The 26,240-nt window shown below is 43.7% G+C and overlaps 1 protein-coding gene across 6 annotated transcripts in view; it reads left to right on the top strand.

Annotated features, from left to right (window-relative positions):
• ano3 (anoctamin 3) overlaps positions 1 to 26,240 on the top strand; it is a 628,446-nt gene that overhangs the window by 219,505 nt on the left and 382,701 nt on the right. The window contains exon 1 of one of the 6 annotated variants that reach the window (XM_068046493.1): positions 2,447 to 2,461. The exons of the other annotated variants lie outside the window; for them this stretch is intronic. The gene's annotated coding sequence lies outside the window, so the exon portion shown is untranslated. Of the gene's footprint in view, positions 1 to 2,446; positions 2,462 to 26,240 lie in introns of those variants that run through there. 6 annotated transcript variants of the gene reach the window in all.

The raw sequence follows: 26,240 nt of genomic DNA, 5'->3' as shown, positions 1-26,240 counted from the left end.
TTCTTGGAGGCGGTGATGATTTCCTCCAACAGGGTTTTCAATTATAGCTGGAGTATGCAAAGATGGTCAGTCAACAGGCAGAGTTCGAAGCTTGTAAGCTAAAATGGAGAGAGAGAGAAACCCCCACTTGGGTCTACATGTATCAGAGTCCAGAAGCTTCTCCTTGCTGCTGTAGAGAAAACACCAGCTTAATACCAAAGATGAGGAGGGGCTTGTCACATGACAGTCACCCAGTGATTCAAACATGGTAGCAGTGTTTCTCTTCTTGCTAAAAGGAACAGGTAGTTCCCTTAAACTTCCTGGATCTTGGTTCTTGCTGGGAAATGAGCAGACATTTCATCTCTCTCCTCACAGGCCTTGCAATGTAAGATATAGTGTTGCAAATTAGGTGACCATCTTAAGCTGCCAGCAAAGTCATCTCCTATCTGTTCTTTTTTAAATGTATTTCAAAAAAACTATAAATTCAGATCTCCAGTCAGTGGATTGAAGAAAATTATCACTCAACAAAGAAGGTTGGCGTGACAAAGCCATTTGCTTTCCTAATTGCTTCCTGTACCTGCTTATTAACTTTCTGTGATTCATGTACAGGGATAGCCAAATCTCTCTGAATACTGACATTTACTAGTATCTCATACTTTTAACCCAGTAAAATGGATAATTTCACATTTCCCCACATTATACTTCACCTTCTTGCCCACTCATCTTGGCACTGAAAATAGGGGCAATTGTGAGACAAAAATTGCACCCTCCTGTATCTGAAATTGTAATTGAAAGTAATGCTATTAAAGCTAATAATTTCCTCCCAGCAACTCTTGCCCGGCTTCCCCCGCACTTCAGTGCATGTGCAAATGGGGTTACTGCACCATATGCGGCAAAATTACAGCAGCAGCGTACGTTCCCAGCCCATTTTTTCCTGATAACTGATAAAAACATTACGTTGACTCTAGGCTTCAACTTCTTCTAACTACTTAGTAATAACATGGAAAAGGGGCAAGTTGCTATTTACATTAATATTTACATAGCTTTCTGATGTCAGGGACACTATAGGTCCGCACTGTTGTTATAGAACATTTGACATTTGCTTTGTCAATGTGTGTGCTCACTTGGGACACTGAACAGTAATCAGCAGTGAAAGCCATGCTCAGTTTCTGTCGCTCCTCAAGTCCAGTGGTACTGAGGCTAATTCTAGATCCACTACTAATGCTGCAGTTGAAGTCAGCCAGCTTAGCACAGTCCAGAAATCAGACACATGGCTTTCTGGTGAATGGCTCAGTGCCACACTGTGGTCCAACCAGACATCACATGATGATCATGGAAAAGACTTTGCCTAAAATTGAGAACTTCTAAAGCTGATCAAAGCTCAGAGCTTGTATTGATTGTGGCAAAAGGAAGAGCTTGCTAAGTAACACAATAAGCCCATTGTGAAATATTTGCTGTTTAAACTTATAGTTAGAAACAAAACGTTTCTGAAATTTAGAGGGCCTAGCTCTTTTGCACTTTGGGACATACTGAGCACTTTACAGCTACTGAAGTACTTTTGAAGTGTAGTCACTTTGTAATGTCAGAAGTGTAGCAGCCAATTTACACACAGAAAGTTCCCACAAACAGCAATGTGATATCACAAAATAATCTGCCTTAGTGATGTTGGTTGAGGGATAAATAGTGGCCAGGATACCGGGGGCAACTCCCCTGCTATTCTTCGAAATAGTGTTCTTTTATGTCTGCCTGAGAAGACAGACAGCACCACTGCCAATGCTGCACTGCCTCAGTATTGAACTGGAGTGCCAGCCTAGGTTAATGATCAGGTCTTTGGTGTGGGACTTGACCCCACAACCTACTGACTCAGAGACAAGAGTGCTACTTGTTACTTGACATCTTAGTTAATAGTAAGACTATATGAGGAATAGTCCATGTGTAGGGTTATCAGTTATATTTGGGAACACAAGTGGTATTTTGGCTTTAATAGTTAACTTTAATGATTGGATTATAATCTTATTTTTGATCTAAAAATTACTGCCTAAGGGACAGTTTGATGAGTAACACTAGCCTAATTAGCTGCAAAATTTATACTTATTCATTAGTATGTAACATTCTGCAAGTAAGTACAAATGTACAGCTATCTCTCACAAGATATGGATTACTTAAATTTGCATGGTGATGTGCCTGAATATTGTAAGAGTTTCCAAGGAGGGGAGTGTGTTGCTGGACCTCCCATTCTGTCACTATGGTAACAGCACAGAGTAGGTCTTTGAGCAAAGTGCTCCATAAAGCAGGTGTCGAGTTGCGCAGTGCTTCAGAAGCTCCTGTGTATTTGTGAGCAGCAAGCTGTTAAAGTCCCTCGGTGAAAGAGGAGAAGCTCAGTGTAATACTCCATTGAGTACTGTGGGATTTTTGTGAACATCGAATAAAGGGAAGATGGTGCATCACTCGAGGTCCATTCAATCCTTCAAGCAACAAAAGGGTCAGTAATACTTTGAACTGTTGTTAAATCTATGGCTTTGTCACTGTGCCGCTCGTCTGGACATTAGCATCGCACCAAGTGAAAGCATGCAGATCGCACTGTGCTTTGCAGTATACCTTAACATCCTCATTTGCATGTATCTTTTACACTGTATGGGTGAAGGTTATTGTTTTCTATTCAATTTTTTGTGTTGTGTCTTCATCTCGTCCTGTTCACCTGAATGGCAGATCAAGTTTTAAGCAGGGCTGCAGAATTTAGGCCAATAGCCAAGAATGAGGAAATGATAACGTAGCTTGTTGAACAACTACTGAGCTTTAGTAAATTTTTCTCAGTGTTATAAATAAAAAGCTTTCTGCTACCTCAGCTAGAATTAGTGGTTAAAGTACCAACACTGTGTAAAAAAAAACGTACAAACTCTTACCAAAATAGATTGAAAATTAAAATGACAAAATGTAATACCAAACATTTGCAGCTACTCATCACATCTATTGCTGATCCCAGCAGACCACATTCATGGTGATGTCAGCATTAAATGTTAGTCATCCTCTTGTGGCTACTAGAGCAGTTTAATTTGGGTATTGGCAGTCTAACCTGCTATACTATTTAGAGCTGAAATAGCTAGAAATATTGTCGTATAATACAATTGGTTGTGTTGTATCGTGTAGCCGTTACATTTTCCCTGATGACATTGATCACGCAATTAAAAATGTTAGTTGTTTTGGTTTGTTTTAATTAACACCGTCTATCTCATTTGTATCAGTCAGCAGTGATAAAATGCACTCTCTACAAGAGAAGCAATGTCTGGAACTCTTGGGGGATGTAACCTAGAATCATAAAATCATAGAATGACTACTTTCTGTCCTGTAACCATTCAGCCCGTCATGTCCATGCCAGCTCTCTGCAAGAGCAACTTAGTTATCCCATTCCCCCCACCCTTTCCCAGTAGCCCTGCAAATTGTCTCTCTTCAGGTGCTTATCCAATTCCCTTTTGAAAGCCATAATTGAATCTGCCTCCTCCACACTCTCAGGCAGTACATTCCAAATCCTGACCATAGGACTCCTTTACATAAATCGGAAATGAGAGCTCATGTCTATGAACCTTACCCTATTTTATATGACTATAATTTGAAGCTGTGCTCTGATTTCAGTTGTATAACTTTTTTTTAGTAATTTGTTCAGTAAAATGCATCATTGTAAGTATATCTCTTTAATAGTGTCTTCTGTTTCACAATATTAACACATATAGTTAAGGTACAATGTAGAATATATGTTATTTTGTGTTGGCACCTTTAGTAACTCATTTTGTTTAATAGGATTTAATATACCTTAATCAGCATAGGTTCTGCTAACTTTTTCAGCTTTACTTTTCTTGCCTTTTCCCTCGTCTCTATCCATAACATTAACTCCTTGCTATGTTCTTGCACAGGCACCACACACCCTCCAGCATCTCGTTTTGCATGTGTGAGGCTTGGCAAGGAGTGTTTGGTAGAGTATTAAACCAGAGGGTACACCACAACTCAGTCTAATTGTGTTGTACATGTGCACTTCCAACAGCATGGCCAGGCAGAGCAAACCCAGACTGGTTTCCCCCTTCTAGCGCCTGGGGATGAAGAAAAGCAGCATCCCAATCAAGATCAGTTAACCCAGTGCAGACCCAGGATTGAACCTGATGCACCCCCACACCATCCACTCACCACCCTCCTGCACCACCGCAATCCTCCACCCCCCCCGCCTCCCCCGCCGTCCCCCAGGCTCACTACTTGCTTTTTAAAAACATTGCGTCTTGGGGACTGAAGCCATGAGCCCAAACATTTTATATGTTCAATAAACTGCCTGAGGGATGCTGACCTTTTTAATTTAATACACCTCGTAACAACTAATTATAATCATGACTTAAAGTTCAACATCTTGCCTTACAAAGCACCTATTGAATTGAACTGTTGTGCTCTGTTACCAATGCTTATGTTTCACATCATTAATGTATTATCATTACAGTACCCATCCCCCCCCCCTCAAAAGAGTTTGCCAGACAAATTCTCAGAAAGTGTGCCCCATATTTTCATCCTGCATCTTGTTATTTGATGGATAAAGGGGTGGTAGAGGTTGGAAATTTAATGTTAAATTTTCAGCTCAGAGAATTTTTAACACCTTCACAAATTACAGCTTTCATGGTTTTTGATATTTTGGGATGTTACTCTGTCAGGCTTTGACTGTTCAACTGTCCACCTATAATTTCTTTTTCATACCCAGCTTTTACCCTGTGACTTCAGTTGTACTGATGCGATTATGTTAGTGTCTGTTAGAACAAAATTAATAAGCCATGTTGTCGACTGTTTCCTGTTTCCCTGTTCAATTTAAACCTGATGCTAGTCTCTGTTGTTTGGAAGATCATCTGGCAATTAAAACACAGCTTCATTTCAAGTAACCTTAACTCATATAGCTAGATTTGCGTATCACAGGACTGACTGTGATTATTGACTGTACTATGTGAATCCAGGTTTTAAGTAACTGTATTTCTGAATGTTTGGAGGGAATTTTTGCTTGGAGGAATAAGTGGGTGGTGGGGGTTAAAAGCGCTGAAATTGACCGTATCGGGAAGACCACTCCAATCCCTAACTTCCACATTTAACTGCAGCACGTTAGGCTGCACGCAAGCAACCTCCTCAGGTGAGGCGTGTTGTTAATTTCAATATGATAATAACTCATTAAGAGTGATATTAACATGGATTTTGGAATTTAACTGTGGGTGCATGGGTTCCCTGGGCTTCCTGGAAGTTACCAGTGAAAGCAAGGAGAGAGCACAGTGGCAATTGAGGGAGCTGAAGAAATAACAGACAAAAATTCCCGTAAGTGTAATGAATTCTTTCTGTTGTCTGATGCAACATAAATGAGATGTGTGGAGTCCAGTTTGTTGAAGATCTCTAACAGGTTTATTAACAGCTAAACTAGTATGTACAGTACAAAGCAAACTATTTACAGAATCTTCCTCTAGATGTTACAGTTGCAGAGTGACTCTGGCTTGTAGTCACATGACTACATCCTGGTGCTTAGCTCATGAGTATACCGAGACCTTAACAGTAAGTACCGAAACCTCACCGCTGTTTTCTTGCCTAGTTGTGGTGAAAGTCTTTTGCTCACAGTACTTGTTCGAAGAGATGATTTTCACTGCTTTTCAGTTTGCTTTCACTACTTTGGTGGTTTGTGCATCTGATCTCTCCACTTTGCAGCTGTGATTTATCAGATCTCAGATGAGGAGCAAGATGACCAGCAGCTTCAACAGCACCAGCAGGAAGGGCACCAGCAGGAGCTGAACCAGCCTTCCCCTCACAGAATTGCCACTCCACAGGAGAGAGGGGATGTGCTGCTTCACAGGAGAGAGGGGATGCGCTGCTTCACAGGAGAGAGGGGTTGTGCTGCTTCACAGGAGAGAGGGGATGTGCTGCTTCACAGAAGAGAGGGGTTGTGATGCTTCACAGGAGAGAGGGGATGTGCTGCTTCACAGGAGAGAGGGGATGTGTTGCTTCACAGGAGAGAGGGGACGTGTTGCTTCACAGGAGAGAGGGGATGTGCTGCTTCACAGGAGAGAGGGGTTGTGCTGCTTCACAGGAGAGAGGGGATGTGCTGCTTCACAGAACAGAGGGGATGTGCTGCTTCACAGAAGAGAGGGGATGTGCTGCTTCACAGGAGAGAGGGGTTGTGCTGCTTCACAGGAGAGAGGGGATGTGCTGCTTCACAGAAGAGAGGGGATGTGCTGCTTCACAGAAGAGAGGGGATGTGCTGCTTCACAGGAGAGAGGGGATGTGCTGCTTCACAGGAGAGAGGGGTTGCGCTGCTTCACAGGAGAGAGGGGTTGTGCTGCTTCACAGGAGAGAGGGGATGTGCTGCTTCACAGAAGAGAGGGGATGTGCTGCTTCACAGGAGAGAGGGGATGTGCTGCTTCACAGGAGAGAGGGGATGTGTTGCTTCACAGGAGAGAGGGGACGTGTTGCTCCACAAGAGAGAGGGGATGTGCTGCTTCACAGGAGAGAGGGGATGTGTTGCTTCACAGGAGAGAGGGGACGTGTTGCTCCACAAGAGAGAGGGGATGTGCTGCTTCACAGGAGAGAGGGGATGTGTTGCTCCACAGGAGAGAGGGGATGTGTTGCTCCACAAGAGAGAGGGGATGTGCTGCTTCACAAGAGAGAGGGGATGTGCTGCTTCACAAGAGAGAGGGGATGTGCTGCTCCACAAGAGAGAGGGGATGTGCTGCTTCACAGGAGAGAGGCGACGTGTTGCTCCACAGGAGAGAGGGGATGTGCTGCTTCATAGGAGAGAGGGGATGTGTTGCTCCACAAGAGAGAGGGGATGTGCTGCTTCACAGGAGAGAGGGGATGTGTTGCTCCACAAGAGAGAGGGGATGTGCTGCTTCACAGGAGAGAGGGGATGTGTTGCTCCACAGGAGAGAGGGGATGTGCTGCTTCATAGGAGAGAGGGGATGTGCTGCTTCACTGGAGAGAGGAGATGTGTTGCTCCACAGGAGAGAGGGGATGTGCTGCTCCACAGGAGAGAGGGGTTTCACAGGAGAGAGGGGCGCTGTTTCACAGGAGAGAGGGGATGTGTTGCTCCACAAGAGAGAGGGGATGTGCTGCTTCACAGGAGAGAGGGGATGTGCTGCTCCACAGGAGAGAGGGGATGTGTTGCTCCACAGGAGAGAGGGGATGTGTTGCTCCACAGGAGAGAGGGGATGTGCTGCTCCACAGGAGAGAGGGGATGTGCTGCTTCACAGGAGAGAGGGGATGTGCTGCTCCACAGGAGAGAGGGGATGTGCTGCTTCACAGGAGAGAGGGGATGTGTTGCTTCACAGGAGAGAGGGGCAGCGCTGTTTCACAGGAGAGAGGGGATGTGTTGCTTCACAGGAGAGAGGGGATGTGCTGCTTCATAGGAGAGAGGGGATGTGCTGCTTCACAGGAGAGAGGGGATGTGCTGCTTCACAGGAGAGAGGGTATGTGTTGCTTCACAGGAGAGAGGGGATGTGCTGCTTCACAGGATAGAGGGGATATGCTGCTTCATAGGAGAGAGGGGATATGCTGCTTCACAGGAGAGAGGGGATGTGCTGCTTCACAGGAGAGAGGGGATGTGTTGCTTCACAGGAGAGAGTGGCAGCGCTGTTTCACAGGCGAGAGGGGTTGCGCTGTTTCACAGGAGAGAGTGGATGTGTTGCTTCATAGGAGAGAGGGGATGTGCTGCTTCACAGGAGAGAGGGTATGTGTTGCTTCACAGGAGAGAGTGGCAGCGCTGTTTCACAGGAGAGAGGGGATGTGCTGCTTCACAGGAGAGCGGGGATGTATTGCTCCACAGGAGAGAGGGGTTGCGCTGCTTCACAGGAGAGAGGCGTTGTTCTGCTTCATAGGCGAAAGGGGATGAGCAGAGAAGTGCAGCTCACGGATGATGAGAGCTGCAACACAGGGTGTACAGGCAGAGGATCAATATCTTGGATGTGTTGGAATGCCTGTATCTCAGGAGGCTCACTCAGGATCGCGCACCAGGTGGTAGCAGACATTTATAATCTGCTAGAAGAAGACGTTCTGCCAAGTGAATCTGGTGGCCATGCTTTACTGATGGCTCCTTTTGGGGACCTGTTGGTGACGTTTGCAGGGTCTCGCATTCGGCCGTCCACAAATGCAGGACAAAGATGACTGATGCCATGTTTGCCAGGGCAGGCAATTATGTATACGTTGCCTGTGATGATGCCAGTCAGAACAAGCAGGTTCTTGCATTTGCAGCTCTGCCTGGCTTCCCACAATGCAGGGTGTCATTGACTGCATGCATGTGGCACTTAAGGTACCCTTGGTTCACCCAGGAGTCTTCATCAACTACAAGGGCTTCCACTCCATCAATGTATAGCTGGTGTGCACCACAAAAAGATGATTATGCAGGTGGGAGCACGATTCCCGGGCAACTGCAATGATGCTTTTGTCCACCGTCCCTGATCTCTTCACACCTGGAAGCAGACTTACTGGCTGGCTGCTTGGAGACAAGGGATTTCCTCTTAAAACCTAGTTGATGACACCCAGGATGTACACAACTAGTGAGACCCTGGAGCACGACAATCGGCATGCTGACGATGCACTTCAGGTGCCTCGACAGATCTGGTGGCACCTTTCAATAAATATCAGCCAGGGTCTCCAGAATAGTTGTGGTGTGCTGCACTCTGCACAACATTGCACAGCAGCATGGTTTGGACCTTCAGGAGGAGCAAGGTGCAGAGCACCAAGCCTCTTCAGAGGAGGAGGAACATGATGTAGCCAATGCACCATCAGTGGTGCATATTGATGCCTGGGATGCTCATATATAGATTCAGTTTGGGTCCACCAGTGCACCCATCTGGAAGCCACTTTTTAATCACACTTCCCCCATCCCCGGCTTCCCCCAACACAAAGCAGTCCTACAATAAATCAAGCATCCCTTATGCAGCTATCCCTTGCTCAGCGTTAAGTCTTGTTTTACCATTTGTCACCAGTTAAAAGGCGACCTGCCGGACAGCAGTCAAAAATGGGCAAGATGGAAAAGTGGTGTGAACCAATAATATTTGTGTGGCTCAAAAATGAAACAGTAACTTAGCATTGTGTAATCCACCCATATGCAAACTTTTGTCCAGCTATAAATCTTTACTCTTCCTCTTTCTATATGGTGCAAATCCTGTGGCTTCAGCATAGGTAGAGGCAGGCTACTCAGATCCATGCTCTGACTGCTGAGATGCTCTTGGCTGATGTCCTCTGGGTTTTGGAGCCCCTGAGAGCCCCACGAAAAACTGCTCCACCTGCACCTGTGCAGGGTCAGTGTCGGCTATCAGGACATGCGGCAGTATGTGGGATACAGACTGAAGGGGCAACAGGTGAGAAGTGGAAATGCTTTGAGTCGAGTTTACACTTCCATATCCCCTTTCATCATATCCCCCTCATGGCCCACCTGCACATCCCTGTTAGCAATGAGCTGGACAGCACTTTGCTGCAGATCACTGGGGTGATAAATGTCAAAGGCTAGGGTATCATTATCCTCTTTAAGGTGGCATTGATAGTATGAAAGTCATTGGTGAATCCTGCATGCACTTGTTTGATTTGTCTCCAGCATCTTCTCTTGCTCACTGGTGATGTATGAGTCACCAGGTGAAAATGCAACTATCTTCTTTACTGGTCCCATCCAAGTGTGAGTATCTGAGCTGGTGCATGGTCTGCATGAGGCCTGTGATGCTGAACCCTCAGAGTGTGTGACCTCCTCTGAGGAGTCGTGGTCATCCTCCTGGACCAGCTCCTGTAGGATGCTTTAAAGTCCTGAGGGAAATTAAAGACGTGAAGTAGAGCAGTTAAGGTAAGGATGCTTTAATTGATCATTATGAAAATAATATTTCACCGGCTGCTGGCATCAAGTCAACATAAGTGAGTGTTGTATGCCATGTGACTGTGATGTTTAGTTTTGTCACCAGGTAGCTGGGAGGCCCCATCTCCCCATTTTTGCATCTCTGGTCATCACTGAGCCTCTGCTGATCTCCAGCAGCAGCTCCTATGCAGATGTTCATTGTAAGGTTGATGGAGGACCACCTGCAGTTCTTTGCATTTCCCTGGTGCTCTTTGCTCTCTTCTACAAGGAGGAAAAGAAGAGACCTATTGAGTGAGAGTAATGGAATGTGTTGAACAGATGGATAGACAGCGTTTTTTGATGGTGATTGAGGGAGATGTGCAACATTGCCTTAAGATGAAGGTGAGTGATGGACAGATGAAGAAGTGAGGAAGTGCATAGACAGAGAGGGATGGGTGCACCTCCAAGGTATGTTGATGTGAAAAGTGATGTGCTGGAGTAGGCTTGAGAAGGCAGATTGAGGGAGTTGGCATGATACATGCATCAGAATGCAGTTGACTATGCCACTGTAGTTACCTTCCCTGCCCTGAATAGCCTTCTTCCCTACACGGGCATGCTTCTTCCTCCTGTCAATAGGGAACAATATCTCCCTGCAGGCCCCTACAGGCTCTGGCATCACATGCAAGGAGGCATCACTGAAGCCAGGACTCCATACTGACCATATACTATTTTGTTCTCCCACCTCCAGAATCCATCAACTGCTATCTTTGCTGTTTCTCTTGAAGTACTGTGTTGGAATGGACTCATGTGGGTCATCATCATGTCTGCTCAATCTTATTGGTCAAGAAACTAAGAAGTCAGATGCAAATGCAGTCGCTTGATTAAAAAGCCACTGGCAGATGACGTACACTTATTTCCAGGTTACCTATACACTACTGGACTTCCCCACTCCCAGTGCATCATCAAGTTAAATTACCCACTTTGTATTTACAGGGTATTCAGGAGATGTGGCATTGTGGCAATAGCATGTTTCCCGAATAACAATTACATTTTCATTGCAGCAGTGCTTTTAGTTCTTTTTTCCCAGGATTGTGATCAATAATTTTGTGTGCCTTTGTTCATCCTCCTCCACACCATCATGCATATACAATGGTGAAAATGCAATGATAGTTTTGAAATGTGAGCATTTGTCTACTATTATGTTAAATAGTAAAGGAATACAATCTTCAACTCTTCCCATTTTAGTCTCTCTGTTCACTTCCTCAGTAGGCACTTCCATGCATCCCATTCACTTTCAGAATCTTTTTGCTTGCTTGCCAGGCTTCTACACCACTTAGCACTTCCCACAAGAACACAAGAAATAGGAGCAGGAGTAGACCATATGGCTCATCGAGCCTGGTCTGTGATTCAAATTGATCATGGCTAATATTAGGATTCAACTCCACTTTCCTGTCTATAATAAAAAAAAATCAAAATACTGCGGATGCTGGAAATCTGAAATAAAAACAAAAAATGCTGGAAATACTCAGCAGGCCTGGCAGCATCTGTGGAGAGAGAAGCAGAGTTAACGTTTCAGGTCAGTGACCCTTCTTCAGAACTCTTCAGAACACTTTCCTGTCTGCTCGCCATATCCCTTAATTCCCTGAGAGACCAAAAATCGCAGCCTTAAATGTATTCAATGATGGAGCATCCACAATCCTCTGGGCTAGAGAATTCCAAAGATTCACAATCCTTTGAGTGAAATAATTTCTCCTCATCTCAGTCCGAAATGACTGACCCCTTATCTTGAGACTGTGCCCCCGTGTTTTAGATTCCCCGACCAGCAGAAATAATCTCTGTGTCTACCCTATCCAGACCCTTAAGAATCGTATATGTTTCAATGAGATCACCTCTCATTCTTCTAAACTCCAGAGAATACAGGCTCAATTTACTCAGCCTCTAATCATAGGTCAATCCCCTCATTCCAGGGACCAATCCAGTGGACCTTCACTGCACTGCCTCCAATTCAAGTATATCCTTTCATAAATGTGGAGACCAAATCTACACACAGTATTCCCAGCCTTTTGCATGTCCCTTGAAGACCTAGATGAATCAAGCTGAGCATTGAACTCATGGTCTTTATAAGCAGGACCAGTACAACAAACTTTTTAACTTGGATTATACTAAATGTATTGAAGGGCATGTACATTTTCTCACGTCGCGCACTGTGCCGAGACTACCCACTTAATAAATTGAGTGCTTTGTTAGAAATGAATTTCTTTTGTATGTTTACTAAATCAGAGTGATTTCAAAACCCCACACAAGTATCAGGAGATCAGTGAAATCTTTTGAGCAGGAATAATTTTCATAGCTTCCAGACCACTTTGTCTGCAGAAAGGAAACACTTAGTCATTTGATCCTCCTACTAATAAGAGTCCCCTCTTGATCATTTGTTATGAGACCATTTGGACATCGAGAAATAATGTTCCTTAATCAAAGAAAGAATGCTAGAAAAAAAGGTTCTTAAGCTTTAGGTCTTTGTTGAATGAAGACATACAAGTCAAATGTTAGGTTTTGAGATGTCTGTATGTGATATTTGCATGGACAGGCACATGTGGACTTTTAGAATTTGCTAACTGGCCATCAATTTGTACAGGATACCTTCATTTCAATGAATGAGGAGAATAACAACTTGCATTTATATAGCAACTTTAACATACGAAGACATTTGGTTTACCTGTTTTGGTGGACAGAAAATATCCTAACGCATCTTTCAAAGAGCAAGGGAATTCATCCAGTGTCCTGGTCAACATTTAGTTCTCAACCGAGATCACAGGAACAGATTATCTGGTGTTTATTGGAACTTGCAGTGCGCAAATTGGTAGTCATGTTTGCCTACATTACAACAGTGACTACTTTTCAAAGGTTTCGGCCAAGAAGCATCCTGACAACATAAACAATGGGCTGGATTTTATGAGCCCCCCTGAGGCGAGGTCAGAAGCGGGGGGACCCATAGAATCGCAACAGGTGGCGGGGACGGAGGGCCCGTTGCCTCCCCATCGGCAAACGATTTTGCTGGGACGGGATAGGTCGATGACGCCCTTCCCAGTCAGAGGCCAGTTGAGGCCCTTAAGTGACCTATTAATGGCCACTTAAAGGCCCCTTCTCGCCACCACTGGGATCTAACCAGCGGCGGGTTGTGCCTGCCAGGCGGGCAGGGTGCCTTGTAAAATGTGGGCTTGGAGGAGCTCCCTTCTTCGTGGGCAATCTGTAGCCCATGGAAGATGCCCTGCTGGCAAAACCTCCTCGTCTATTGACGCCCCCCGCCCCCCCCCCCCCCCCCCCCCCCACCACTCCCCTGAACTTCACACCCACCCTCTCCCCTCACTGGGGCCTTACAGACTGGTCCCAACAATCCCACCTCACTTACCTAAGGTCCGGGTTCCAGTACTGGGCCTGGGTCCAAGGCCTCTATGTATTGGTAGCAGTAGCACTGCTGACACTGCTGAGTTGTCAGTCCTGTGATTAGCCAGCAGCTCTTGGTGGTGGGATCCCAGCCTTTAAAGGGATGGGGATCCCAGCGCAGGACACTTAGGCAGCAATACGACGAAGGATTGCTCTGGGGGACATGAAAAGACCAGGCAGGGATGCCCCCACCTTTACGTCCCAGTGCCGGGCATCCCGTCTCCTCCACAAAATCCAGCCCATTGTTACATAAATGCAAGTTCTTTCTTTCTTGTTTCAATCTCTTGTGAAACAATCTCTAATGGAACAAAACCAGCAAATGATAGAGCAGGGCTATCCCATATAGAGTAAGTGAAAAGGCTCTATAATGTTCTGGGGAAATACCTGGCCTTTATGTATCAACTGCCTATGATCAACAGTTAATCTAATTATGGGTGCAGATCCAGTCTCACAAATCCATGTACTGGCATGTTCTACCATTACTGGAGGTGTTTCTTAAGCAAGACATTGTTTAGAACTGTGGGGCAAGCTTTGAAAATATTAGTTAATGAAAAATGCTGACACTATTTGCAGACTTTGCTTTAGTTGCAAATTGACTTACTGCATCTTTATCCTTGTTGTCAGTCTTTAATTTTGAGATTTGGATATGGAAATCTATATAAAGGTAATACTGAACTAGTCAGCACAATATAATTAATGGCTCATTTCAAAAATCTGTCACACAGATTATCTGTATATATTTTTCATCCTGATGAATTTTACATAATATGTTCTTATAACTAAGAAGAGAATTATAGATATCTGTAGTGCGTGTAAATTGCAAAGTGTTACGGTTCCAAATTAAACATATGGGAATTGCCTGCCTCATTACATTTTGATGAAAGGCATTAATACCATTTGACATTTTTGTGATGCATGTTATCAGGGGATTATTTTTAAGACTCTGAACATCACAATGGGTTTGATTCATTGCAATAATTTTAAACTTCATTTGCACAATGTCTTGAGTGAGAAAAGCATTTTAGGACCATCTCCAAAAAAAATGACATTTTATATTTTCTTCTTGATATATAAAGGAGATGGAAAAATATCTTGCTTTGCTCAACAAAAGTATCTTTTATAACTACATCAAATTCATTTAAATCACCATGAAGAGACTCTTTTCTCCAGTACACATACAGACTACAGGGTACACAATCCTCTCAAGATACAGTAATATGTTAATCTGCAACAACAACTTTTATTTATATAGCACCTTTAACATAATAAAACATCCCATGGCACATCACAGGGGCATTATCAACAAAAAGCTGACTCTGAGCCACATAAGGAGATATTAGGGCAGATTGCCAAAAGCTTGGTCAAAGAGGAGGTTTTAAGGAACGCCTTAAAGGGGGAAAATGAGGTACAGAGGCAGAAATGTTTAGAGAGGGAATTCGAGAGCTTAGGGTCCAGGCACCTGCAGACACTGCCACAAAATGGTGCAGTGATTAAAATCGGGGATGCTGAAGAGTCCAGAATTAGATGAGTGCAGCTATCTCAGAGAGTTGCGGGGCTAGAGGAGATTACAGAGGCAAAGAGGGCTGAAGCCACTGAGGGATTTGAAAACAAGGATGAGAATTTTTAAATGGAGGCGTTGCTTAACAGGGAGCCGTGTAAGTTAGCAAGCATAGGAGTGATCAGTGAATGGGATTTACTGTGAATTAGGACACTGACAGCAGGGTATTGGATGACCTCAATTTTACAGAAGCTCTCTACAAGGCTGTCATAGCTGTAATGTAGTCTAGTGGTGACTTCACCTTTAAGAAACCATATCTTTCAGAGACCAAGCCACTGCTGCAACTGATGACATCATAATACAGTTATAAGGAGGAGATGCCATTTTGAGAGACACACTCAGCACATGGCTTGCAAAGAGCACACACAGACCAGTAAGGAACAGATCTGGACCTGAGATCATGCAATGTAGATGAGTAAGACAATAAGTAGTGTTTGTGTTGAATCTGAATATAAAGCCTGCATCAATCTTGATGAACACTCAAGAATGTGGTGAATTATAATCCTATCCCATTTTTGGGGCTACCCTGGATCAGGTGTATGATTCAGGTGATCACTCTCTCTTAAGGTTGAGAAAGACTGATCCTAACGACAGATGAATGGTTTTGAAGGACTGATCTAACTCTCTCCAAATGAAAGGAACCACCTGAGAATATTACTGTCCTCAAGATAGCCTCTTTAACAATTTTCAGACAGATTATAATAACCCTGATATCTTAACGGTCTGAAAATCACTTCTCAGTAAAGTACCTCCCCAACAAAGAGCATATGGAGAAGGGCTCACGAGTTAGCCATACAGAAGACTATGTGAGACAATGGCCGGAATTTTACACCCCCCAAATGAGCAGGCTGGTGGTGGGGAAGGGGGGAGGGTGAGTACAATTGAGTGGGAGGCGGGGGGGGGGGGGGAGGGTGGGGTGGAGGGGGAGGTCCTTCACGACCCCCACCTGCCCCTGTTGCAAATTTACACGGGGCAGCGGTGGCGAGAAACCGCCCGCCCGCCCCAAGCCAATCAAGGCCCGTAAGTGGCCAATTAACTGCCACTCAAGGGCCTCCGTCTACCGCCACGGATATTTTACCCTTGGCTGGTGGGCAACTGAAGCGTCAAAAAGCCCCTCCGATGAAACTAGGCAGCCTTCTTGTGGGTTGGAGGGGCCCTCCTGATTGGGCACTCTGTGCCCTACAGAGGGCCACCCCTGAAGCCCCAACCATCCCACATGCACATCATCCTACCTGCCTTCCTAATTGATCCCCCTTGCATCACTGGGGCCTGACCAGTGGCGCTGCTGGGACTAAGAGCTGCCAGCCCCCTGATTGGCCAGCAGCTCCATTAGGTGGGACTTCCTGCCTCAATGAGGGTTAAGTCCCGCCCAAGACCAATTATGGGCCTGGGAACCATAAAATCCTGTCTGGATCCCCAGGCCTGACGGGGGTGGGGTTTCCACCGCCACCACACCACCCCCCCACCCCGCCCAATGAAAAATTCAAGCCAATATAATTTATAAGTTATAAAAAAAATTATTAAAGAACTGAACATGCAATTCACAATTGGTGAGATAGTCAATCGCAATGTTAACTGTTCTAGGAAAAGCAGAATATTGTATCTAGTAGAGAATCCAATTTTTAAATCCTAGTATTGTTACAGTAAAATATTTAAGTAAGATATCCATCAAGTATTAAAGTAGCATTGATCTTAAACCGCCGAGTAGAAAACTATAGAGTTTAGCAAGATACGTCTTTGCCAGTTAGGGAGAGAACTATCATCTGTTATGACCGAGGATGGAGGAATGCACTGTCTTTCTCTAGTTCCACTTCTCCGCGGGTCACAACATATATTTAAATGCTTTACCCCGTTACCGATGCGGCCAATTATATACTTTAATCTGTTCCAGCTTCAGAATAAAAATCTGCCAGCCTGTTTTTATTAAAAAAACAAGATTTATTATAAAACAAGACTCATTAAATAAAGATGCAAAGCTTAGCACACAAGTTGAAATATGGAAGTATATATTTGTTCCCTTCTAAATAACTCCAGGATGCACATACACACCGGTTAAAGGAAAAATAAAGAGGTTTTCTCTGCAGACATCAACTTTACAAAACAACAAAAAAATACTTTGGCCAAATGCTTGTTACTTCTTGAAGGAAAAGGATAGGATATTGATTGTTCCAGATGGATCTGTGGTCTGGCATCCAGGTGCACACAGACAGGTGTCACTAAACACATGCGGTGCTCACTGGGATCTTTTCAGAAGCAGTTCGTTCAGGAGATGCCGAGAGAGAGTCTTGCAGACGCTTCTCAGGAGAAATGCTGCATCAGTTTCTCCAGTTCTCATACTGGATTCTCAGGGTGTTTCAAAGATGTGGAACAGGGTGAGCTGGTAGCCTCTCTCTCTTAGCAGCTTACAACCCAACTGAACTCCAAACAATATCCAAAAATGAAACCAACTCTTGACCACCATAAATCTAAACATGTCACTTCTCTGTAAACAACTCTAATAGTCAACAAGGCTCCTGTTGTTCCCTTAGCTTAAGACATGTGACTTCCAGTAAGTTTTTGTTTTCATCAAAGTCCCAAGTGTCCTTCCAGTGACCCTTTTAAAAAAAAAAACAAGTCCAGCATCTCCTCAGGTATTTCCACAGTCTTTTGAACACGAGTCCTCAAAAAATTATTAAAAAATGGAAGCATCTTCATAACACATCGCCTCATTCCAATAGCCATAACTTTACCGTGAGAGATGTTGGAGCGTGTCCAACGCAACTAAAAATCCAATGTGTGCTTCCAATATTTATACTGTGTTTCCAGTTGAATAACTAATTTCTTACATATGGTGATGTTACATCATCTGCAAGTCAGCTCAGCTTGCTTTATTTCCCAAATAAGGCTGTATAACTGTTAATTTCCAGGTAAAGTCTGTCCACCGTCAATTTCCAAGAAAGTCTGGCCATGAGCCTCATGGCAGTCAACATTCTCCTTAGTCATCTAATTGTGTTTCAAGATTATAATTTCTGAGTTTGGTAGGTTTTGTCAAAAATTCAGTTGACTGTGGTTTAGGGCTGTCCACATAAAACCATCTTATTACACGGTAGTACCTTTTGTGACCATTTGCAAAGTTATGATATAAACGTATTACTGTGTGATGAGTGAAATTTGAGAGTGAGTCCCTCTTATCAGAAGCTGTCTCTATAGTTCCAAGATTAGGCAACCCCTTCAACACAGAGGCATATCCACCCAGTACCATAGAGATGAACTGTTTTTTTTAACCTTTTAGGAAAATGAACCTTTTTTTTTGATTTTCTAATCCCTCATTCAGAGGAAAATAATTCTTTTAACCTTACAACCCCACATTATGGCCAGATTCCTTCACAACAACATATTACACACTACCATTTCTGGCAACGAGTAAAAAAAAAGAGAAAAAAAGAAAAGATGAGGCACAGAAGGATGCAAGGACAAAAAGTAAATGCAGACAAAAAAAGTCATTGAAAACCAGGACTGGATCAGAGAGAAAATGTGGACTGAATAGAGAGCAAACACTGGCTGGAACAGAAAAAAAAAACATTTTGTTCAAGGTGTAAGCAAAAGCAATCACCATTTGTGTGCAACAACTGCCAGTCTTCCCAGCCTTTACAGAGACAGACAGCAATCCAGGGCCACACTGGAGCAAATGTCTATCAAGATTCAAATGCCTAATGGTGGTACTCAATATCAATACACCCTGAAGAAAGAGAGCGTTACTCCAACACTATGCTGGACCAAAAGTCGACGATATCTTCGATACACTCACAGACACTGGAACCAACGATGGTTGTGATGCAGCAAAGAACAGTCTAACAAGATATTTTCAACCAAGAGCAAATCATCACTATGAATTTTACGTATTCAGGCAAGCAAAACAAGATAAGTGTGAAACCTTTGACCACGACACGATGAGACTCAGAAGTCTGAGCCAAAATTGCAACTTCACAGACTTGGAGAAAGAAATCATCTCCTCGATCATTATGACCTGCCAATCACCAAGACTAAGAAGGCAAACTCTTAGAGAAGGCGAATTATTAAACATGCAAAGGTTACTCTATATTGGCAGAATGTTGGAAGTCAGCAAAAGACAAGCTGAAGTTTTAGAAGGAAATGAGGGAATCCATAAATACCACAAGAGGTTGATTTCACCAGAGATACACACCAAACACAAGGGCACAGAGAAAAGCCAGAGAAAGGTCCAAGGCACATCAATGAAGACCAAGACAGATATTACAATCACATCATGTTCGAACATGCAGTCATTGTGGTGGTGCATATCCTCACTACAAAACTTGTCAAGTGAGAGGAAAGAAGCGCCAAAGCCGGCGGAAAGATGGGATATTTCGCAGGAGTATGCCAATGGAAGCCTGCAGAAGACATTAATAGGGTTGAATGCCAGAAGGAAGATTACATCTTCGCAGCAGAGGAGAAGATCTTTGTTGCTCACAACCACGAGTATCGATGCCCGCCTATGTGAGATCTGTTCAAAGGCAATTCGACAATCTCTCAGGGGCAACAGTCAACATAATAATGCATTCCCCGACATTCCATGAATTACTGAGAACACAAAAACTTCAATTGAAAAAGCCGATATCTAAAATCTTCTCCTGCAGATCAGATACCCCTCTACCAGTCCTAGAGGTCAGCCAATTTACTCTCAAATCCTCCCATGGGTCCATATTTCAGACTGAGTGCCATGTTGTAGATTCAAGCAAAGGAACTCTGCTAAGTTTCGAAACTGCCATTGAATTGAAGCTGATCATGATCAACATCGTCAGAGGAGAGAACTACCTGATGATGAAACAAGGCATCTTAAAGAAGTATCCACTGCCACAATTCACGCCGACTCAACCCTACACGCACTCAACAGAAAGCTAAAGGGTTAGAGACAAGAGTCAAAAAAAGGATAAAGATGCATGCAGAAGATAATGAGACAATGTCCTGGTTCAGTAAGAGAAAACTTCAAAAATTAGCTTACCGTTAGATCCAAGAGTGCTTACAGGAGTTCAGAAAAAAGGAAACATGATCAAAGTAAAGAGAGAAATTATGAAGAGAATTGTAAATTTCTTCAAAAAAGTCGATGCTAATACAATTCCAGAGGAAAGGGATGAAGACTACTTCAATGACTAACTTCATGCCTGCGACAACTCAAGAAGCAGCTCAGCCAAATCAAGCACAGCTGAGATCGGTACTGCAAGATTCACAGAGAAGATCATCGAGACCCACTGATCGCGAGTCCGATTTAATGACTCTGTCATGTATCAATGATGAAGGGAGCCAAGTGGGGGAAAAAGTCTGGTATTGAGGATGATGAGCCTGAAGCCTCTTCCCTCCAAGTTTTTCAAACTTCAGTCCAACTGAGTTTGTTCAATATGATTTTACACGATTAAGCAGCTAGATTACAATTGATAATCTTTAAAGAAAAGGGGAAAAGTTTAAATTTAAAAGAAAGGGCTAATGTAATGCAGTGTATTGGTGACTTCTCCTTGAAGAAACCATACATTTAAGAGACCAGGCCACTGATGCAACTGATGACAGCATCATACATATATAAGGTGGAGACACCATTTTGAAAGACACACTCAGCACGTAGCTTGCAAAGAGCACACACAGGTCAATGATGAAAAGACCTGGACCTGACATCATGCATGTAGATAAGTAAGACAATAAATAGTGTTTGTGTTGACTCTAAATATAAAGGCTGTGTCTATCTAATGAAGATTTAAGAACATAGCACAACACTACCTGCTGGCCATCTATGAAAACTAATTTGCTCCTCATGGTTGCAGATCTGGAATAGAAATTTGCCCATAGCTGAGCAAAATGCAGGGTGGGGAGGTTTGGAAAAGTGCTTTAGGAGGGAAATATGCCCTCAGTCTGGAAAAGGTTAATCACTTTTTTTAGTCATTTGAAAGATCTTCAATTCATTTGTGATGGAAAATGACCTCATTTTTAAAGAAAGTACATGACTCCATGTCAGGCTTTTACAGTCCATTGTCATGCAGGCCCCCAACTGCCAAGAATGAGGCACATTATTTTCACCACACGGACACTAAATTTCAAATTGTTGCTGGGAAGAAGCGAAGGCCTTTTATGAGGGGTTGCCAGACCCCTGGCTGGAAAGACATTTTGCATATTAACAGACAGTGCTTGTAAACAAAGGATCATTCCCTGACACACACAATACACAGAGCCAAGACATGGTCAGACCAGTTGGTCACATGAGTAACCTGCTTGGCAACCTGGGGTTTTCTGAATTGTACAGTTTTGAACTGAGAGCCTGCAGAAAGCTGTTTGCTCCTGGATTGGAAAGACCTCTCCTGGCTGGCTTGTCACAGTCTCTCCTGTCTGCTCCCATCTCTTTCTCACGAAACTCCATAAACCGACTGAAGACACATGAACCCCAAGAGAGAAAAGTCTCCAATAGTGAACAAGGTTTAAGAAGAATATTGGGCCCCAACAAAAAGCAAGTTTTATCTGCAATCAAGGACTCAACAGTGAGCTCGAAGAACCGTAACAAAAACTCTTCAGATATTGCCTCATACTTTTCCACTTTATTTTTCTTCTGCTCTTTTCTTTCTCTATTTGCATGTGTGTATTGCGTATGCATGCTAGCATGGGCGCGTTGTGTATTTGTAGACGTTAACCGAATTAGAGTTTAAGTTTATGTTTAATAAAATTTCATCTTTCTCCTTTAAACCTAAGAAAGCCTGTTTGTGCTGGTTTCTTTGCCTTATAATTGGAAAGCAGTGAACAAGGATTCACCAAGGGGGAGCTAAAAACACAGTGTGTTTAAAAATAAAACCCTAATACAGTAAGACCAGGTGACCGCTGAGAGGGAACCCAAAACCTCTTTCTCACCTGGTTGTAACACTCCAAAATTTTCGGAAGCCTATTGTTCCTGACTATAATCAGGCTAAAGGTTCTGATTTAACATCTTCGAGGAGGGCCTGCTATTTGGAAATAATAGAGTTCGCAACCTGTTATGCATTCAATAACAAGTCCTGATTGCTTGAACTTTAAATAGGCGACTGCTTCTTGATTTTTCTTTTGCAACTGGAGGATGACACAAACCGCCTGCAACAGTATATGGACAGGCTAGCAGAATGGGCAGACAAGTGGCAGATGGATTTAATACAGACAAGTGTGAGGTGATGCATTTTGGCAGAAGGGATAGGGTGAGGCAATATAGAATTAATAGCACAGTTCTAAAGTGTGTGCAGGAACAAAGGGACCTTGGGGTACATGTGCATCAATCTTTGAAGGTGACAAGATATTATTTATTTTATTTATTTAGAGATACAGCATTGAAACAGGCCCTTCGGCCCACCGAGTCTGTGCTGACCATCAACCACCCATTTCTCCTAATCCTACACTCATCCCATATTCCTACCACACCCCCACCTGTCCCTATATTCCCCTAACACCTACCTATACTAGGGGCAATTTATAATGGCCAATTTACCTGCCAACCTGCAAGTCTTTGGCTGTGGGAGGAAACTGGAGCACCCGGCGAATGAGAGAGTGGTTAGTAAGGCATGTGGGATCTTGGGTTTCATAAATAGAGGCATTGAGAACAAAAGCAGGGAAGTTATGCTGAACCTTTATAAAGGCCTGGTTTGGCCCCAACTAGTGAATTGCATCCAGAGCATGCAAAGGAGATTTACCAAGATGGTTTCAAAGATGGTGGACTTTAGTTACAAGGATGGGTTGGAAAAGCTGGAGTTGTTCTCCCTGGAGCAAAGGAAATTGAGGGGAGATTTGATAGAGATGTACAAGATTATGACAGGCTTAGCTATGTTAGACAAGGAAAAATTGTTCCCATTGTTACAACCAGGTGAGAAAGGTGTCCAGGGGTCAGGGCTTTTTCCAGTAAAAGGTATCTAGTCACCCCAGTGTTCCTAAGAATTACTATGAGCTTGCTTGCCCCATTCAAGAGATAGGGTGTTACGTTCCCTTCAAATACAAAACCCTGATAACCTTCAGGAGTCCTATTAACTTTTCCTGCACTGACCTTAGTAAGCTTCCTGGGTTGCACGTCTTACTGCAGTTAAAGCCACAGCTTGTTCTGTGTTTTCCATCAGGGTCCTGTCTTCACTGAGTGAGTGTGCCCTGATTAACCCTACTGGTTTTCCCATTAGTTTCCAGTAGTCAGCTTTTAAATGCCCTGCCTTATTATAATGGAAGAACACAGGTGTCTGGGTCTCATTCTTGCTCACAGCACCTTCCTTTTTGCCTGGAGGAGGGCCCCCCGTGTCTCCTGCTTTCCTTTCTCTTCCAGGACTGCCTGGGCTTTTATCACCTTCCCACCCTTTGTCCTTTTCGGATTTGTGGGGGTTGATTAGGAAAGGTTCTCTTCTGGGAAACCGACGTATAAATGAAAGCAAACTCATCGGCCAGAAGGGCCACTTGCCGGGCTCCCTGAACCCGCTGCTCCTCTACATGGGTCTTTATTGAGAATGGGAGAGAGATTTAAAATTTCTCTAACAGGATTACTTCTCTAAGAGTCTCATAGCAGAGCTGTATTTTTAAAGCCCTCAGCTGGTCAAAAGCCAGCTGCTTACTTCTTTCAACCTCCAGATAAGTTTGATTAGCTTGCTTCTTGAGAGTTCTAAACTGTTGGCGATAGGCTTTAGATACTAATTCATATGCCCCAAGGATAGCATTTTTGGCCAGTTCATAATTTGATGAACTCTCATTTGGCAACAAGGAATAAATCTCATGGGCTTTTCCAATTAATTTGCTATGTAGTAAGAGAGACCAGGTCTCAGCTGGCCATTTTAGCTGCCTTGCCAGTTTCTCAAAAGACACAAAAAATACTTCCATGTCTTCCTCATTGAATTTTGGAATTAATTGACTGAGTTTTAGCAATCTCGTACCTGAACCCTGAATTCTACTCCTCTATATTAGGGCAGCACAGTGGTGCAGTGGTTAGCACCGCAGCCTCACAGCTCCAGGGACCGGGGTTCAATTCTGGGTACTACCTGTGCAGAGTTTGCAAGTTCTCCCTGTGACCATGTGGGTTTTCACTGGGTGCTCTGGTTTCCTCCCACAGCCAAAGACTTGCAGGTTGATAGGTAAATTGGCCATTGTAAATTGCCCCTAGTGTCGGTAGGTGGTTGGGATTACTGCAGGGTTAGTATAAATGGGTGGTTGTTGGTCGGCACAGATTCTAAGGGCCTGTTTCAGTGCTGTATCTCTAAATAAAAAATAAATAAATATATTGGCCATGCTTTCACTGGGGTTATTCTATCACACCCTAGTTAACTCAAGCCGCTTCAGCTCTCTCTCTTTGGATTCTTTATGGAATATTCTTTCTCTCTCTCCTCTCTCTCTCTCTTTCCTTCTCCTGCCTTTCATTTTCTTCACGTTCCTTTTGGAAGGCTCGCTCTTTTGCTTCCCATTCCTTCTGGAAGACTCTCTCTTTCGTCCTCTCCTGCCTGTCTCTCTGTTTTTCTCTTTCTTCTAATGCAAGTTTCCCCTGTTCCAATTGTATCTTTGCTAACAATACCCTGTCGGATTCTGCTTCTAAGGCTGTTTCCACTTCTTCAGATTCAAGGGAAAAATAGTAGGCCACTAGCCTTAGGAGTTCAGACTTCCTAGCCTTGCCACATACAGTGATCCCACACTGCTCAGCCATTTTCCTCAACTCCTCCATAGACAGTGCTTTTAATTTATCCCAAGAACTTCACCCTGGCTTGGAGAGCCACTCGCTTCAGTTGCAGACATGTTAGTATTCAATCACACACAACCACAAGAAAACCTGTATTCATCTTGCTCTTTTTTGATTGAGAACAATTTGGCTTCCCACTTCCAATTTCACTCGTTTGTCTGTGAGTAAAATTCCGGATGCTGACACCCAAATTTCTGTTATGACCAGGTGAGAAAGGTGTTTTGGGGTCTTTTACTGTCTTCACTTGGTCTTATTGTAACAGGGTTTAATTTTAAACACGCTGTGTTTTGAGCTCCACCTTTGTGAGTCCTTGTTCACAGCTTTCCAATTATAAGGCAAAGAAATGAGCACAACAGGTTTTCTTAGGCTTAAAGAAGAAAAGTGAAATTTTTTAAACTTACTTAAACTCTAATTCGGTTTACGCCTACAGATATACGACGCACGCGCACTAGCTTGCACATGTGATATGTACATGCAAATATGGACAGAAAAGAGAAGAAAAATAAAATGGAGAGGTTTGAGGCAGTCTCTGAAGAGGGGTTTTTACTGTGCTTTGAGCTCGCTGTAGGGTCCTTGATTGTAGGTGGCCTTGCTTTTCGTTGAGGCCCAGTATTCTTCTTAAACCTTGTTCACTGTAGGAGACTTTTCTCTCTGGGGTTCATATGTCTTCAATGGTTTCTGAAGCTGGTGAGAGCAAGATGAGAGCAGACAGGAGAGAGGTATTTTCCAGTTCAGGAGCAAACAGCTTTCTGAGTTCAAATTCCTTGCTGGAAGTTCAAATTTTAAAAACTCCCAACAGTCAGTTAGTTATGTGACCAAACCTGTCCAACCATGCCTGTTTGTGTATTCAGCCATCTTAGCAGTTAACCTGGAATGCTAGCCTCTCCACCTTCAACGTCTGGTAATCAAAAGTCCATTGTGTATTAATTTGGAGCAGGGAATAGCCCCTTTGTCCTTTGAAGTACTGTCTGTTGATATGCTAATGTATCTCTCCAGGCAAAGTCTCCAATTGTTTTTTAAAGCAAGTTCTTTCTTCACCAACAACAGTCCAAAATCAATGTTCATGTGGCAAAATTAATTTTCCTCATTCTTGGCAGGTGGGGGGGCTTGCCTGACACCATTAACTGCATTTACAAGGACGAGGGGACACAGATTGAAGGTTTTGGCCAATAGATTCAGGGGGGATGTGAGGAAGAACTTTTTTACGCAGCGATTGGTAATGACCTGGAATTTGTTGCACACAAAAGTGGTGGAAACGGAGACAATCAATGATTTTCCAAGAAAATTGGATAGACACTTGAAGGAAATAGACTTGCAGGGCTACGGGGATCGAGTGGGAGTGTGGAACTGACTGAATTGCTCTGTGGAGAGCCAGCACAGACTTGAGGGTCAGAATGGCCTTCTTATATGCCATAAATGACTCAATGTTCCTCATTTAAAAATATACAAAACCTTGATTTTTTTTAAATTAAGAAACTCCAATTGTATTGAAAAACAAGTGAGGTGTGAGAATGTCTCTGGGTAGACAGGGAGTTGAACCTTTAATGAGCCATTACACATTTTCTGTTTAGATCTTGACATAGAGGCTGGGATTCTACTGGCCCCGGGGCAATGGGTTGGGAGGTAGGTGGGCCAGTAAAATACCAGGGAGCTGCATTGGGATGGCTCCCCAATACAGTCCCACTGTTGGGGAGGTGTACTGGAACAGTTGCCCGCCAAACAGAGGTGAGCAGTCACTTTGAATAATT

This window comes from Heterodontus francisci, chromosome 14 (genome assembly GCF_036365525.1).
Source record: "Heterodontus francisci isolate sHetFra1 chromosome 14, sHetFra1.hap1, whole genome shotgun sequence".
Taxonomy (NCBI): Eukaryota; Metazoa; Chordata; class Chondrichthyes; order Heterodontiformes; family Heterodontidae; genus Heterodontus; species Heterodontus francisci.
This window is presented reverse-complemented; position numbering and strand designations above follow the sequence as displayed.